This window comes from Protopterus annectens, chromosome 8.part1, assembly GCF_019279795.1.
Source record: "Protopterus annectens isolate FY-2018-M chromosome 8.part1, PAN1.0, whole genome shotgun sequence".
In the NCBI taxonomy this organism is placed as follows: Eukaryota; Metazoa; Chordata; order Ceratodontiformes; family Protopteridae; genus Protopterus; species Protopterus annectens.
Genome location: NC_056742.1, coordinates 509,984,013 through 510,002,158, shown reverse-complemented (window position 1 = coordinate 510,002,158; position 18,146 = coordinate 509,984,013). Strand labels below are relative to the sequence as shown.

Sequence of the window (18,146 nt, the reverse complement as noted above, 5' to 3'; positions counted from 1 at the left end):
GTCATGGTAGTGCACACCACATGGGTGTAAGGTCAGGGTAGTGCACACCACATGGGTGTAAGGTCATGGTAGTGCACACCACATGGATATAAGATCATGGTGGTGCACACCACGTGGGTGTAAGGTCATGGAGGTGCACACCATGCAGGTGTAAGGTCATGGTAGTGCACACCACATGGGTATAAGGTCATGGTAGTGCACACCACATGGGTTTAAGGTCATAGTAGTGCACACAACACTGGTTTAAGGTCATGGTAATGCACACCACACAGATATAAGGTTGTGGTGATGCACACCATGCAGGTATAAGGTCGTGGTGATGCACACCATGCTGGTATAAGGTCATGATAATGCACACCATGCAGTTATAAGGTCATGGTAATGCACACCAGGCAGATATAAGGTCATGCTAATTCACAGCACATGGGTATAAGGTCATGGTAATGCACAGCACACGGATATAAGGTCACAGTAATGCACACCACATGGGTATAAGGTAATGGTAATGAGCACCACACTGGTATAAGGACATGGTAATGCACACCATACAGGTGTAAGGTCATGGTAATGCAGAGCACATGGGTATAAGGTCATGGTAATGCACACTGTATGGGTATAAGGTCACGGTAATGCACACTACAGGGGTATAAGGTCATGGTAGTGCACACCATGCAGTTATAAAGTCATGGTAATGCACACCACATGGGTATAAGGTCATGGTAGTGAACACCACACAGGTATAGGGTCAGGGTAGTGCTCACCACATGGGTATAAAGTTGTGGTAATGCACACCATGCAGGTATAAGGTCAAGGTAATGCACACCATGCAGGTATAAGGTCATGGTAATGCACACCATGCAGGTATAAGGTCATGATAATGCACACCATGCAGGTATAAGGTCAAGGTAATGCACATCATACAGGTATAAGGTCAAGGTAATGCACACCATGCAGGTATAAGGTCATGGTAATGCACACCATGCAGGTATAAGGTCATGGTAATGCACACCATGCAGGTATAAGGTCATGGTAATGCACACCATGCAGGTATAAGGTCATGGTAATGCACACCATGCAGGTATAAGGTCATGGTAATGCACACCATACAGGTATAAGGTCAAGGTAATGCACACCATACAGGTATAAGGTCAAGGTAATGCACACCATACAGGTTTAATGTCATGGTAATGCACACCATGCAGGTATAAGGTCATGGTGGTAATGCACACCATACAGGTATAAGGTCACGGTAATGCACACCATGCAGGTATAAGGTCACAGTAATGCACACCATGCAGGTATAAGGTCATGGTAATGCACACCATGCAGGTATAAGGTCATGGTAATGCACACCATGCAGGTATAAGGTCATGGTAATGCACACCATACAGGTATAAGGTCATGGTAATGCACACCATGCAGGTATAAGGTCATGGTAATGCACACCATGCAGGTATAAGGTCTGTAAGTGGAACAGCACAACAAATAAATGAGCATGCAGTCTTTTTCCTTTCCTTTCCCAAAATAACAAAAATGAGTTGCTTGTTTTCACACATAAATGTCTCGGAAACTTTTCTACTTCCCATTCTTATTTATAAAATGATTCCATAGTTCTCTTTTATTAATGTGAAACTGAAATATTAACCATGCAAGCTACATGTCTTCATAAGTTGGTCTTTAGGCACAATGCCATCACTGCCTATTTGAGCAGCATGATTTTTTAATGCTTTTACACAGCGTGCACTTAACTAACATACAATTTTTTCATACGTACACTGTCATTCAGTTGCATTAAAATCCAAGATATTAAAAGGTAATCAGTATTATAAAGTTCATAATTATTAATTACATAGTATATGAAATAAATTAGTTTAAATAGAAAAGTTGCTGTATTAAATTCGTAATACTATGTGTTTCTCTGTAGCAAGGAATTTTAGAACTTATACATGGCAACATGGGTTTACAGCATGAAGGTAGAGTTGCAAAGCTGTGTTATGTTTGACTGGATAACAAGAATATTAGATCAGACCTGACCTGCTTAGTTTAACCAGCCTTTTGACATGCTGCCATGACATACACAGGCAGCAGAGACTAGAGGGGTATACCAAATAATGTACTCAGATGAAAACTGGCAACAAGTCGGCTTCTTTCAACTTGTGAAGCTTCTATAAGAAATTAACTTAGCTGAAAGAATAGAACTTAACACTATACTAAATTAAATAACACAAACCCCAAGACTGAGCAAAGTCAAATGTCTGGAAGTCTGTAGTAGGCTCGTGGATTTGTTCTTAGTGTATGACATTTGTTATGAAGTAACCTTTTCCCATCTTGATTATTCAAATGGGTGGATTTGGCCATTTGTTGAACAGGGCATAAAATTAACTGTCGAAGTGATTAAGTATGGTAGAGTGAAACACATACTTACAGTGTGTATTCAGTATTATTAATTATGACATGCTAGTTACAAAAACAGGCTGAGAATGTTCTCACTAACAAAATAAGCTTCCCCAGAATACTGTCCATTGACTCCTTTGGTATTAATAAATGTGAAATTGTTCAATCTCACCATTCATTCTTTACTGATGGGTTCGTAGCCAATCCATCGGCTCCAGTATGGCCGTATGCAAAGCTCGAGGTCTTCCAGTAGCTCGAGGCCAAGCCCCTATCCCATGATGCACTGTGAATCACCTCAGATCTAGTTTGCCGTGGCATCTGATCAGAGGTTCCAGTGCAAGCTCGGGCCAGTAATAACTTAAATAATTTCATATTTAGCAGTTGCTTAAGTAATATTTTTTCTAAACTTTCATAGATAAGTTAGGTAGTTAGCTTTTATAGCTTCCTTGAAGTTCCCCTTCCCGTGTGTGGTTAGCAATCTTTAAAATAATGGCCTTGTGTGTTTTGGCCTAGTTTTCTTGCTGTGTTAAGTAGTTTTCTAGTGGCTTTAATAGCCTTTTTCTATTGTTGGCCTTTAGTTGTAGAAAGTGTGTTCAGATATTTAGTGGCTTTATACAGCTTTTTGCTAGTTAAAATTTTTATCAGGCTCGTTTCTAGTGTATGTGTGTGTGTGTGTGGGTGTGTGTATGTGTGTGTGTGATTTTTAGAGCCTAATACCTTTATTAGTATTTTGAGATAACTTTTTCATAGGCTCGGTAGTGTGTGTGTTGGTAGAGCCTAGAAAATTGTTTATTATCTGCTTTGTGTGTTTTTGTAGCAGTATTATGGTGGATGACAAAGACAAGCACCCAAAGTCTGGTTTTAAAAAGTGTCCAGACTGCTACCAAAAAATGTCTGTTATGGATGGACATGTAAAATGCGTTTATTGTTTAGGAGCTGTCCATTTACAGGAGTCTTGTGCCATATGTCATTCCTTTTCTTCGAGTGTTGTTAGAGAGGAAAAGGAAATTGATGGACAGGGGCTTGTTGAAGCATCCCTTTCAGGAGGCGTTGAGTGACCAGGATGTGGCCAGCAAATCTTCCAAATCCTCTAGATCTTCTGTGGAATATAAGGACTCTAAGCATGCCAAGAAATCCAAAAAATCAGAAGATTCTGCGACATCGTCTCCACAGACCTCGGAATCAACTGTCCTTTCTTTTCGAAGCCTGCCCACAGTTTTGGAGCCGGTATTCGAAGTGCCTCAGTCACCATTGCTTCAGTCGGCACCATCGGTGCATTCATCTAGGTCATCTGTCAGCTTGTCGGATTTGGATGTGGATCGATTGGTGCAGAAGCTTTTACAGGCACCAGGCCTTGCTAAATTGTTGTCAGCTCTGACCCAAGCGGTTTCAGAGCTGAAGACCATCATTCCTGCTGTGACTACTCCTCCTCCAAGCTGTATCAACCCTTTGGAGCCAGAGGAAGCAGACTTGTTGATCGTGGAGCCTTTGGAGCTGATACCTGCTCCAGTGTCTTCGGCTCCATCCACTCAAAAATCCTCGGTGCCGACCGGGGACTATATGAGCTGACACTCTCCAGTCGGATCTGGGGAGGATAGTCGGACCTACTTGTTGGTGCCGACTCTTCCTCTCAGGGTTTTGGCTCGGATGAGCTCGGCTCCTACCTCAGGCTCGGAGCCCACGGCCTCAGTGAGGGAGGGTTTGATGGTTCCCTCGGATCTGTCGGTTCCTTCCCATCGGAGCCGAGGTACCTTCGAGGCCATGAGGAGAACTTTGTCCCCCAAGACATCCTCGACTTCAGGCCTTGCTTCCTCATCCCCTAAAGAGCCTGTGTCTGCTTCTGCTTCCATCGTCCAGGCTAGGCATAGAGACCCAGAGCCTCAGGTAGCCCCACAGGGTACCCACTGCTCTTCTGAGACCTCCCCAGAGGCTCCCACTGAGGAGGTTCCCAGGAAATGGTTGTGCAAGAGGAGACACTTGGACTCTCCACAGGAGTCTTTTAACATCTGGCACTGACTTGGATGAGTCAGAAGGGTCCCCGCGGTCCGCCTCTTAGGATATCACCTTTGCTGAGATACTTGAGATCCTTAAGCAGAGGGGTGACTGGCAGTCCAAAAGCCCTACTGAGGATGAGTCAATTCTCCTGAAGGCTTTCGAGTCTCAACCCTCCACATCTTGGGTGTCTCCGCCCTTCGATGAGCTCATACAGTTGGTCTCTCGGAGAGCGTTGGAGTCACGAGAGTCCATGGAGCCTGTTTCTAGGAGGCCTAACAAGTTCATATCAGCTCCTCCAGATAGAACCTTCTTGTGCAAAGGAGTCCCTGTTGATGCATGGTGGTGGCGGCGGCCACCAAAAAAGAAATGTCTGAGACTTCCTTGTCTATCCGTCCTCCTAAAAGAGAGTCTAGGATAATGGATAGATATGGGAAATGTATGTTTAGTTCAACGACTTTTGCTCTACTCTCACTGAACTACTTAACCCATTTCAGTAGGCTGCAAAGAGATCTCCTTAAGGAGTTGGGAGATACTCTTCAGTGTACAGTAGCTGCAGGGGTCTCTGACAAAATTGCTGCCCAGCTTGCTACCCTAAACTCTATTGTCAACTCATCCATACATTTCATATCCTATGCAGCTGATGGAATGAGTAGGGCAGCGGGTACAGGAATCACTCTTAGAAGACATTCCTGGATGTGCTTGTGTTCCTTCACGGAACCCTTTAAGTCATCCTTCGTAAGCACCCCCTTTGATGGCTCATCCCTTTTTGAGCCTAAAGTGAAGAAAACTCTGGCCAGGTGTGAACAGGAGGGAAAGACTCTGTCTGCCGTCGGAGTCCATTTTTCCACCCCTACCCGGCCTTATCCCAAAGGCCAAAGGGGAGGAAAAATGTGGTTCCAGAAAGCCCAAGGAGCCTTTCGGGACACACGTGGTGAACCCCCCTCCAGGGGCAGAGGAGGGGGTAATAGTGGAAGACACTGCTCTCGCGGCAGAGGGGGTCCACAATATCAGGGTAACAGTGATCACTTTTCGGGTCAATCCTATCAGCAGTCCTGAAAGGAGGCCCGACTGTCCTGCTCTGGAGGCAGTCAGGGGTCGCTTATCTTTGTATCCAGATGCCTGGCAAGAAATAACAAAAGACAACTGGGTACAAAGTATCATTTCCAGAGGGTACTTCATACCATTCGCCACACCCCCCCCATCCATAAGGAGAATCCCGGATGTTCCACCCAGTTACAGGGAACAAGCAACAATAGAGGTCCACAAGTTGCTACAAAAGAGTCATCCAGCCAGTCCCAGCAGACCAAACAGGATACGGAACTTACTCAAGGTTCTTTTTGGTTCCAAAGAAAACAGGGGACTGGAGATCCATTTTGGACCTGAGCAGACTCGGCCAATATGTAAAGAAAGAGAAGTTCCGGATGGTCATGCTCCAGTCTGTACTTCCCTTCTTAGGGAAAGACAATTGGATGTGCTTGATAGATCTCAAGGATGCGTACTACCACATAAAAATGACCAGGCCATCCAGAGATCACCTGCGTTTCTGGCTGGGAGCCAATCATTATCAGTTTCGAGCCCTGCCCTTTGGTCTCACTACAGCCCCCAGAGTGTTCACTAAATGCATGGCAGTGGTCACGGCTCACCTGAGGCATCTAGGATTCCAGGTGTTTCCGTACCTAGACGATTGGCTCCTTACTGCCACCACCAGGCATCAACTGATTCAGGCAAGGGAGTACACTCTGTCAATCTGCAATCATTTAGGCATTACAGTCAACACAGAAAAGTCTGCCTTGTACCATCGCAGCATATCATTTTTATTGGGGCAGAGCTAGGCACCTCAACCACCACTCTAAGGCTACCAATCGAAAAAGTCTTCCTTCTTCGTCAGCATGTCAGCACATTGGTATCGAAAGACAGCACCAGCTTCAGAAGTTCTGAAAGTATTGGGTTTGATGGCTGCAGCAATCCTAGCCATACCATTAGCAAGAATGCATATGCGGATTCTTCTATGGCTGTTGTTCACTCAGTGGTCTTACCAGGAACTTTCCATGGACCACACAGTTTTGATTACAAGCTCTTGCAAGAAAGATCTCCAGTGGTGGTTGACGTCTCTACATGTCACCATAGGACGCCTCTTTGTTCTACCTCCTCCGGTAGCCACTGTGACCATGGACGCTTCCCTGATAGGGTGGGGGGGCATTTTCAGGGAATGACTGCCCAAGGCACATGGACAGATCAGAAGTCACACTTGCATATCGGTGTTCTGGAGATGAGAGCAGTACTTTTGGCATTGCAGTACTTCCAGGACTCTCTTCCCCTAGGAACTATTGCAGTTCAGACAGACTGTATGTAAGTAGTATGGTACTTGAACAAGCAAGGGGAACCAGATCTTACCCCCCTTTGCCGAGAAGCCCTCAGAGTTTGGCAGTGGGCTGTTTCCTCCCAGCGCTTTCTGTTGGCAATGCATATCCCAGGGAGATCCAGCGTGATAGCAGACAAACTGAGCAGGGCAAAATTGTTGTCGTATGAGTGGTCCCTCAAGAAAGAGATTGCGGACAGGATATTCCGCAAATGGGGCCAGCCTTCAGCCACATCATCATGAAATGTAGAAGCTACTTTGCCCTGATTCCCCCTCTGGGAGAAGCCCCAATGGATGCACTCGTACATGATTGTCCCCCGGGTCTCTTCTATGCATTTCCACCAATCCCGTTGATACGTAAGGTATTACAGAAAGCAAGATCCCTGGGAAGGATCATCATTCTTATAGCCCCTCATTGGCCTTGGCAGATTTGATTCCCATTCCTTCAACATTATCTCTTGGAGGATTCCTGGATTCTGGACCCAGTTCCAGATCTTCTGACACATCCGTCAGGGGACCTTCAACCCTCTCTGCAGTCATTGAAGCTGACAGCATGGCTGCTCCAGTTCCCCTCATAGCCAGGCTTCATAACTTCCCCAGTGAGACAAAACAGATCATTTTGTCTTTGCGTAAGCCATCCACTAGAAGATTATATCTTAGTAAGTGGAAGAGATTTTCCATATGGGCCTCTATGTAGAACATTGATCCTTACCAGGCCTCCTTGACATCCATACTATAGTTCTTGACTATGATTTTTAATAAAGGAGCGGCAGCCACAACAGTTTGGGTTCAGTTGGCTGCTATATCTAACTTTCATCTCGGGATTGATGGGCTAAATATCATGTCCCACAAGTTATCCAAGGCCTTTCTCAAAGGATCCTTTCACATGAAGCCTCCAGTGAAAACTCCTTATTTTCCTTGGAATCTAAATTTTATGCTGTCTTGTATAATCCTTCCCCCGTCTGAACCAACATCATCTTGTGACCTCAAATATTTGTCGTAGAAAACCATTTTTCTGGTAGCTGTTACTTCTGCCCGCAGAGTGTCAGAACTTCAAGCTTTATCTATCAGCCCTTCTTATTTGATTTTTCATGCTGACAGAGTATCTCTTAGGACAAATCCCTCTTTTTTGCCCAAAGTTTGTTCAGAAACTAATATCAACCAAGTCATTGAGTTACCAGATGTTCTTCATGTTTCACTGTTGCAGTCATTACATTTGGGTGATCTGCTGGCAGGTTGCCCTCAGTCGGCCTGATTAACAAAGTCTTGGGTCCTGCATTGGTTGCTGTCCCTTCTTCCATGATGTCAGGTCATCAGGGGTATAAAACATACAGCTGACGCCATTACATCAGTCTTTCTTGCAGTGCAGTGCACGAAGCAGAAGCAGTTCGCAAGTGCCGGTCGGCCGACTCCTGAAATTTTCGTTTTCGAGTTTCAGAACCGAAGTCTTCTACTAAAAAACTAAGTACCCCGTTGGGGAAATTTTTTTTTGCTCCTTACCGATGTCAGTAAAGGTTAATAATTGCATTACTTGTGGGAAGCAAATACCTCATAAGAATTTTCATTTGTACTGTATTCCTTGCCTAGGCCCTGATCACAATGTGCCTTGCTGTCGGTTTTGTGCTAAATTTAATCAACGCACTATTAAACGTCGGTATATTTTTGCCTCTAAATATTTTGGCTCATGGTTTAACTATCCAGAAATGTTGTCGGTTAGCAATCCGACTACCAGAATACCTAAAAAATGCAAAGAAAAAACAGAGACAGACCGTCGAGGTCCAAAACTGACGTTGACGCTTCTCCTACTCAGTGAGGCGCTTTCGCAGCCCTTGATACCCGCTACATTTGATTCGCAGGCCTCTACTGAGACCCATTCAGAGTCCGGTATGCCGCGAGATGCTTCAGTTACTGAACCCGCGGATGTCTCTATCTTAGATGGGTCCGGAGCCGCTGTGCAGGCACCGGCTTCTGAGGGTGTTTTCAGGCCTACAGATTTGTATATTAAGCCAACGCCATCTGCAAATCTAAGGCCAAAATCTACATCTATTTCTAAAAAACTGACGCTTGGGCCACGTGTACAGGCCCCTATGCCTAGAAAACAAATGATCTAAATGGCTGAAGATTTAATTACTCTGATCAGGGGTAGCCAACCCTCCCCCTTCTAAGAGGCCTAGGCAAGACATTGATTATGAATCTTCTGACCAGAATTCTATTTCTTCTGTCTCTTCTAATGAACAGGATTTGACTATACCTACTTCGTTGCAGAAGACTCCATTCCTTCTGCCTCTCCACCTGAGGATTTTTCTTTTGGGGAAACTGTACATACCTTACGGGAACATTTCCACTGGGAAAGTCAGGATTTCTCTGAATCTAAAAAGAGAATTAAGGATTTTCTTCTTCCTCAACATAGGCCTTTGGCTATACCTCCTGTCATAGACATTGTTGATGATGTTTTTTTCAGAATCTAGTATGGCTCCAGCTCCTCGTAAGCCAGACAGATACTACAGGGTTCCTGACTCCCACAAATTCCTTTTAAAAAATCCTATTGCAAATCCTGAAACCATTTCTCAGGGTCACAAGGCCATTAAGGCCTCTACTGCTAAAAATCCTACCCCTTCTGATAGAGATTCCGGGGAACTGGATAGATGGGATAAGAAGGTTTACACTTCTGCAACCTTGGCAATCAGGGCTTTAAACTGTCAATTTCATATGCTTAAATACCAACAGCATATCATGGGACTGCTTAAACAGAAAATGATGTCAATTTCTGACTGTGTGGAAAATAAAGATTTACAGTATTTATTGCATTCAGCTGAACAAGTTGGTAAACATACTTTGCAATGTGGTTTTGATTCTTTGGAGGCCTCTTGCAGGGCTGCTGTAACTGGCTCTGTACCATGAAAGCATGCTTGGCTCAAAGAGCAAACTCAGCCTGATCATGTTAAAGCAAAATTGTTGGATGCTCCTTTACAACATGACCGTCTCTTTGGTAATAAGGCTGAAGAAGTTTTAAAAAAGATGGAAGATAAAGCTAAATCTATGCAAACTGTGAAAGATTTCTTACAAGTGCAACCTCCAAGATTTAGTAGGCACTGGCCTACTAAGAACTGGTCCTTTCCAGTTCCTTCGAGAGCCACCCAAGTCAAGCCCAGAAATTCTAAAGGCTCCAGGTTTCAGTCACAAGGGACTTTTAGATCAAAACAATGGGGTGTCTTCTCCTCCAAATCTGGAAGCAACAAAGCACCTCCCTATGGTAAGCAGTCTCAATGCCTTTCCTCTACACTTGCCAAGCACTTACCTTTCAGTCGCCCCTTTGGGCGGAAAACTGGCACTTCATGTAAGAAACTGGCAACTTATAACCCAGGACAAATGGGTTTTAAATATAGTATCCCAGGGATACAGATTTCATTTCCACACTTTGCCAATACCAAACAGATGGCCAGATCTGCCCCCAAATCGGTGGGCAGAGGCCCAGAAGCAAGTACCGTCTCTCATGAACATGGGAGCTACTCAACCAGTCTCAGAAGAGGAAAAGGGACAAGGTTTCTATTCAAGACTTTTCCTGATACCCAGAAAAGACAAATCATGGCGTCCAGTTCTGGACTTATCCACTCTAAACACATTTCTGGACATTCCAAAATTCAAGATACTGACTCTGCAACAGTTACTTCCTATGCTAGGCAAAGATGCCTGGTTGGTAACTCTAGACTTAAAAGAGGCTTACCTGCATATCCCAATCTGGGACTCTTACAGAAGATACTTCCGCTTCAAAGCAGGCTGTTGGCATTACCAGTTCTCTGCACTGCCCTTTAGCTTATCTACTCTGCCCAGGGTCTTCACAAATTGCCTGGCTCCAGTAATTGCATTTTGCAGGCAAAGAAATATTCAAATATATCCATACCTGGACGATTGTCTAATTCAGGCAGAAAACATGGACATTCTTTAAAAACATCTGGCGTTTGTAAAAAAGGTTCCAACTTGTCTAGGTACACCATAAACGAAAAGGTATCACAACTGATACCCTCTCAAAAAATTACATTTCTGGGTGCAAGCTCGAATACAACTGTCCAGATGGCTTACCTTACGCCAGAAAAGCAAATTCAGTTGGTGACTTACTTCAAACAGGTGGCCACAAAAACCCTGCTATCTGCAAGACAAATTCTGCAAGCCTTGGGTTCATGGCCTCCTGCATTCTTCTAATTCCATATGCAAGACTGCATATGAGGAAACTTAGTGGTACTTAAAGAGTTTATGGAGTCAACATTGTCACAACCTGGAAACAATGATTCCTATCATACCTTGCCTGCAGCTAGAGTTCCTGTGGTGGGCCGAGGCCTGCCAGCAAAACAAGGGACTGCCATTCACTCCACCGCCTGCTGCCCAAACGCTAACTACAGATGCATCAGACTATGCTTGGGGGGCTCATCTGGCAGGGAAGAGCATTCAGGGCAAATGGAGCCCAAATCAAATGCACCTTCGTATCAATCAAAAAGAGATGCTAGCTGTACAGAATGCACTGACAGCCTTCAAGGACTACCTTCATCCAGGACAATTACTGATCAAGGCAGACAACACCACAGTTATGTGGTACATAAACAAGCAGGGGGGTACACACTCCTACCCCCTTTGCAGACTAGCCATGGCATTCTGGAACATGACCTTGGCCTATCAAATACAACTACAAGCTCAATTCCTGCCAGGAAAGCTGAATACTCTGGCAGACGGACTAAGCAGAAATCTCATGGACCCACACTAATGTAAACTGGAACCACGGATTTTCAACATGTTGGCATGCCAGTGGGGGAGTCCAGACATAGATCTTTTTGCCTCACCCCAGAACTATCAGTTAGACAAGTTTTGCACAAGAACTCATCACAAAAAAGCCTGGAAAGTGGATGCTCTGTCATTCAGCTGGAAAAACCTATCAGTCTATGCCTTTCCCCCTCTGCCTCTGCTCTTCAAAGTTCTACAAAAGTCAAACAGGACAAACCAAAAATGATTTTGATTGCTCTAGACTGGCCTCGCCAACACTGGTACCTACTCCTGCACAATGTGTCACACCTTCCACCATGGCACCTGCCTCAGACACCTTACTTACTGTCTCAGCAGAACAACCAAATTCTGCACATTCAGCTCCAAACTTTGAATCTTGCAGCGTGGCTAATCACCTAAATTCACCCTTGGCATCCCTCAAGAAACCTGTGATGGATGTCATTTTGGAGGCAAGAAGGCCTAGTACTAGAAAATCTTATGCTGAAAAATGGAAAAGATTCTGTGCCTGGAATCAATCACAAGGAATAAGCACAACAGTGCCCAGTATTCCTCAGATTTTACAATATTTAACTGAGATGCTTCACAAGGGACTGTCCTTTTCTTCCATAAAAATCCATGCTTCAGCCATTTCTGCACATTACAACACAGAACCTCCCCTCTTCTCTCATCCTCTGCTAAAACAGTATCTCAGAGGGGCCAAAAACCTAAGACCACCCAGGAGAGCTCCAACCCCTGCCTGGGATCTCAATTTTGTATTGGAAAAACTCACTCTCCCTCCTTTTGAGCCAGCTGCTACTGCAGACTTAAAATTTCTCTCCTGGAAAACAGCTTTCCTTTTAGCAGTCACTTCAGCTAGGAGGATTTCTGAATTACAGGCTCTTATGGCAGTGGAGCCTTTCATTATTTTTGATGCGGACAGGGTGTCTCTCAGGAACAATCCATCCTTCATGCCTAAGGTGGTATCCAGTGTGGCTCTTAGTCAGACCATTCATTTGCCACCTTTCTTTCCCAATCCACAGAACAAGGGGGAGTGGCTTCTGCATTCATTGGATGTACACAGACAACTTAGATTTTACTTCAATAGGACAAAATCTCAAAGAAAATCTGAACAACTACTGGTGGCATTTGCTGCAGGGGCAGAGGGAAAGGCCATTTCAAAGCAGACTGTTTGCAAATGGATAAGCCATTGTATTCGTTTCTGCTATATGCACCATGGTAAATCTATCCCCCAGGGGATGAGATGTCATTCCACCAGGGCTGCATCTACTTCTACAGCCATTCTCAGAGGTGTTCCTACCAGAGACATTCTAGAAGCTGCTACCTGCAGCTCAGTTCATACATTCACCAAACATTACCATTTACCTTTCTTCTCTAAATCCAGAGCTTGCTTTGCCTCTGCTGTCCTGCAGGGCCTTATAGCTGGTCCTAACGCTGTATAAATCCATCCTCCCAACCATAGGTTTGGGAATCTACCCAAATGTAATGACTGCAACAGTGAAACATGAAGAACATAGCACAGCTGTGTACACTTACCATAAATGTAGATGATGTTCTTCATGTTTCACTGTTGTAGTCATTACATTTGGGTAATCTGCTGGCAGGTTGCCCTCAGTCGGCCTGATTAACAAAGTCTTGGGTCCTGCGTCGGTCGCTGTCCCTTCTTTCATGATGTCAGGTCATCAAGGGTATAAAACATGCAGCTGACACCATTGCATCAGTCTTTCTTGCTGCACGGTGCCCGAAACAGAAGCAGTTCGCAAGTGCCGGTCGGCCAACTCCTGAAATTTTCATTTTCGAGTTTCAGAACCAAAGTCTTCAACTAAAAGTTAAGTACTTCATTGGGTAAACTTTTTCTTGCTCCTTACCGATGTCAGTAAAAGTTAATAATTGCATTACTTGTGGGAAGCAAATACCTCATAAGGATTTTCATTTGTACTGTATTCCTTGCCTAGGCCCTGACCACAACGTACCTTGCTTTTGGTTTTGTGCTATATTTAATCAACGCACTGTTAAACGTCGGTATATTTTTGCGTCTAAATATTTTGGCTCACGATTTAATTATCCAGAAATGTCGTCGGTTAACAGTCCGACTACCGGAATACCTAAAAAACGCAAAGAAAAAGACAGAGACAAACCGTCAAGGTCCAAAACTGACAACGATGCTTCTCCTAAGCCAGTCGCCAGTTCGCCGGTACTCTGTGAGGCACTTTCGCAGCCCCTGATGCCCGCTACTTCTGATTCACAGGCCTCTACTGAGACTCATGCAGTGTCCGGTATGCAGTATGGAACCCACGGATGTCTGTACCTTAGATGGGTCCGAGTCACTGTGCAGGCACCGGCTTCTGAGGGTGTTTTCAGGCCTACAGATGTGTATATTAGACCAACGCCATCTTCAAAACTAAGACCAAAATCTAAATCTATGTAAAAAAAAAAACGATGCCTGGGCCACATGTGTAGGCCCCTATGCCTAAAAAACAAATGATCAAAATGGCTGAAGATTTAATTACAGTGATCAGGGGTAGCCAACCCCGTCCTTCTAAGAGGCCTAGGCAAGACCTTGATTATGAATCTTCTGAACAGGATTCTATTTCTTCTGACTCTTCTAATGAACAGGATTTGTCTATACCTACTTATGAGGACTGTGATGCAGAAGATTCCATTCCTTCTGCTTCCCCCCTGAGGATTTTTCTTTTGGGGAAACTTTACATACCTTAAGGGAACATTTCCACTGGGAAAGTCATGATTTCTCTGAATTTAAAAAGAGACTTGGGGATTTTCTTCTTATTCCTCAGCATAGGCCTTTGGCTATACATCCTGTTCTAGACATTGTTGATGATGTTTTTTCAGAATCTAGTATGGTTCCTGATTCTTTGCCTCCGGCTCCTTGTTATCCAGACAGATACTATAGAGTTCCTGACTCCCACAAATTCCTTTTCAAAAAAGACGCATCAGACTATGCTTGGGGGGCTCATCTGGCAGGGAAGTGCATTCAGGGCAAATGGAGCCCGAATCAAATGCACCTTCATATCAGTCAGAAAGAGATGCTAGCTGTACAGAGAATACACTGCCAGCCTTCAAGGACTTCCTTCATCCAGGACAATTAATAATAAAGACAGACAACACCACTGTTATGCCTGCAGGGCCTTATAGCTGGTCCTAATGCAGTATAAATCTATCCTCCCAACCATAGCTTTGGGAATCTATCCAAATGTAATGCCTGCAACAGTGAAACACGAAGAACATAGTACAGTTGTGTACACTTACCATAAATGTAGATGTTCGAGTGTATTCACTGTTGCAGTCCTGGTTACCCTCCCACCAGCCCCGTTTTTTTCTCTTACTATACCTCTTTTTTTTCCTTTACTATGTTTAAAAGCCTTTTTGGTGTATTTGCTTTTGTTTGGTGGTATATTTTTGTGTTTTTAAATTACTTAAATATTTGGCTCCCCATTTGGGGGGTACCTGACATCTGGGGCAAGAAAAACTGATGTAATGGTGTCGGCTGCAGGTTTTATACCCCTGACGACCTGACGTCATGGAAGAAGGGACAGCAACCGACGCAGGACCCAAGACTTTGTTAATCAGGACGACTGAGGGCAACCTGCCAGCAGATCACCCAAATGTAATGACTGCAGCAGTGAATACACTCGAACATCTTCATTTATGGTAAGTGTGCACAACTGTACTTTATGTATATTGTAACAGTGAATACACTAAAACATCTTCATTTATGGTAAGTGTACACAACTGTACTTTATGTATACTGCAACAGTGAATACACTCGAACATCTACATTTATGGTAAGTGTACACAACTGTACTTTATGTATATTGTAACAGTGAATACACTCGAACATCTTCATTTATGGTAAGTGTACACAACTGTACTTTATGTATACTGCAACAGTGAATACACTCGAACATCTTCATTTATGGTAAGTGTACACAACTGTACTTTATGTATATTGTAACAGTGAATACACTTGAACATCTTCATTTATGGTAGGTGTGCACAACTGTACTTTATGTATACTGCAACAGTGAATACACTCGAACATCTACATTTATGGTAAGTGTACACAACTGTACTTTATGTATATTGTAACAGTGAATACACTCGAACATCTTCATTTATGGTAAGTGTACACAACTGTACTTTATGTATACTGCAACAGTGAATACACTCGAACATCTTCATTTATGGTAAGTGTACACAACTGTACTTTTTCTTCCCTTATCTTTCCAATAAGTTGGAGTACATGCTGCACAAACTTGATGTCATAGACAGCTCAGATTTTATTTGCATAGAACAAAAGATGTCAGGAAATCAGACCAGCTCTTTGTTTCATTCTCTGAAGCCAGAAAAGGTAGACCAGTGGCTAAAACAACTGTCTAAATGGTTATCTGTATCACCTTTGTCTACTCAGCTGCTAATATGCCTTTGCAACACAAGATTAAACCTCAGTCAACTAGAGCAGTTTCTACATCCTCTGCGTTCCAAGCCAAATTGCCCCTTGATAACATTTGTGCAGCAGCCACTTGGTCTAAATCTCATACCTTTATCACACATTACAAAGTTGATAAGGCCTCCAGGGGCTGGGCTTCTTTTGGGTCTATGGTCCTGAAGAATGTACTCCCGTGAACCACCCAAGATTGATGGTGCTTGGGACGCTACCCATCAGTTAAGAATGAAGGCGAGATTGAGCAACTTCACATTAAGAAGTTATGTACTCACCATAACGTTCCATGTGAGTTGTTCATCTCGCCTTCATTCTTACGTCCCTCCCTCCTTCACCCTCCTGGCTGATAGTTGACCTAGATGTTGGTCTCATCCTAGTTGCTCAATGTCTTCTTCCTTTCCATAGGAGGATAGCTCATTTATATGCTATAGTACATGCAGCAAACAAGATCTGTGGTGATTCACAGTGCATCATGGGATAGGGGCTTGGCCTAGAGCTACTGGAAGACCTCGAGCTTTGCATACGGCCATATCGGAGCCGATGGATCTGCTCCAAACATATCAGTCAAGAATGAAGGTGAGAAAAACAACTCGCATGGAACGTTATGGTGAGTACATAACTTCTTATTTCTGCATTCATGAACAAATACCTTTAAGACACAAATGGCAGGTAAATTAAAAAAAATAGTCTCAGAATATTATATTCAAAGAACAAAAAAAATAGTTTGTACTTAGTTTTCAAAATCCATCCTAACCATTAAAGAATAGCTTTCAGATCTAACTATACACTTGGCCCTGAACTCACAGGTTGTAAGGGTAGGTAAGGTGTTTAATTCTGTATGATAAAAGAGAGAGACGTATTATGAATGTAACAGGAAGCAGTGATATGAATGTTCAGTGTTTTTACACAGCTGTTGCCACCAGTAAAATTAAAATTGAGTTTCCTTTGACTAATTAACATACAGTACCTAATTAATCCCCCTATCAGTCATGTTAAACGAAATGCAAGCTTATTGACACTTTTTTGTCGTAATAGGGATAGGCTATAGTGGTACCAGTTCACAAAGGGAGTTATATAAGACCCAGACAATTTTAGGCCCATCATTTGACCAGTTTTCTGTGTAAAAGTACTGAGAGACAAACACTGGATCTTATCCCAGAATACCACTAGGGACCTAATTATTTTAGATATAAAAGAGTATGGATCTCTTAAAGAGGTTCTTCCCTGTTGAATCTTTTGTCATTTCTGGAGAGAAACAGCAGCATCTGATGGATGATTGACAATGCACAAAATCACAAATTAAAGTCATAAGGCCTTACATAATTCGTTAAGTAAAACACTGCTTATTCAGAAGAGCATATCAGGAAAGATGTTTGTTTGCCTTTTAAATTGTTCTTTGTTATCCTTTTCATGTTAAGCTTATGACTTTTGTGTTATTTGCTTATTAAAAACTTGTTAGCATGTTTGTTATTTTTATAAATATATGTTTTTATGTATATAATATATATATGTGTGTGTGTGTGTGTGTGTGCGCATGCGCATCTGCAGCGTTTATCTCCAGGCCTCCGATGAAAATTGGCTTCATTTGGACTTTCCTGGTAAACAAATGTTAAATAAATAAACAAATACACACACACACACACACACACATATATATATATATATATATATTTTTTTTTTTTTTTTTTTCTGCTTGAATTATTGGTATGCAGTTGATATTGTATTACCATTAGACTGGTATATTTTGGAAGTGAATTAGATTTCTACACTGCAGAGTTATCCCTGACATAACGTTCAGAATACAGTATCTACAGTAACTGAAACCAGTTGAGGCATACTGGTTGAGGCTTCATTTTTTTAACCAACGTCTGGCAAAGTATGAACAATATTCTGTGCAGGCGTGTTTGTAGCGGTGGGAATAGTGTCTCAGACCGTTTTTCTAAGTAGTGATTTGCTGCATGGGTTGACCATCTTCAGTCAGTGAGATGCACATTACAATCTAGTTAGTTTTTAGTTTAATGTTTAGTTGGTTAGTTTACAGCTGCCGGCTTGCAGTTCATATTGCAGTGTCTTGCAGAATACTTCACTGCCTGGTGATATAGGTGCAAAGAGTTTATAGATTTATTTTCTCATTTATATTTAGTGTAAACATTTACATAAATGGAC

At 43.1% G+C, this 18,146-nt stretch overlaps 1 protein-coding gene across 3 annotated transcripts in view; it reads left to right on the top strand.

The window, feature by feature from the left end:
* The window catches only part of MTHFSD (methenyltetrahydrofolate synthetase domain containing), a 601,324-nt gene that overhangs the window by 145,636 nt on the left and 437,542 nt on the right, over window positions 1–18,146 (top strand). The window lies entirely within an intron of this gene.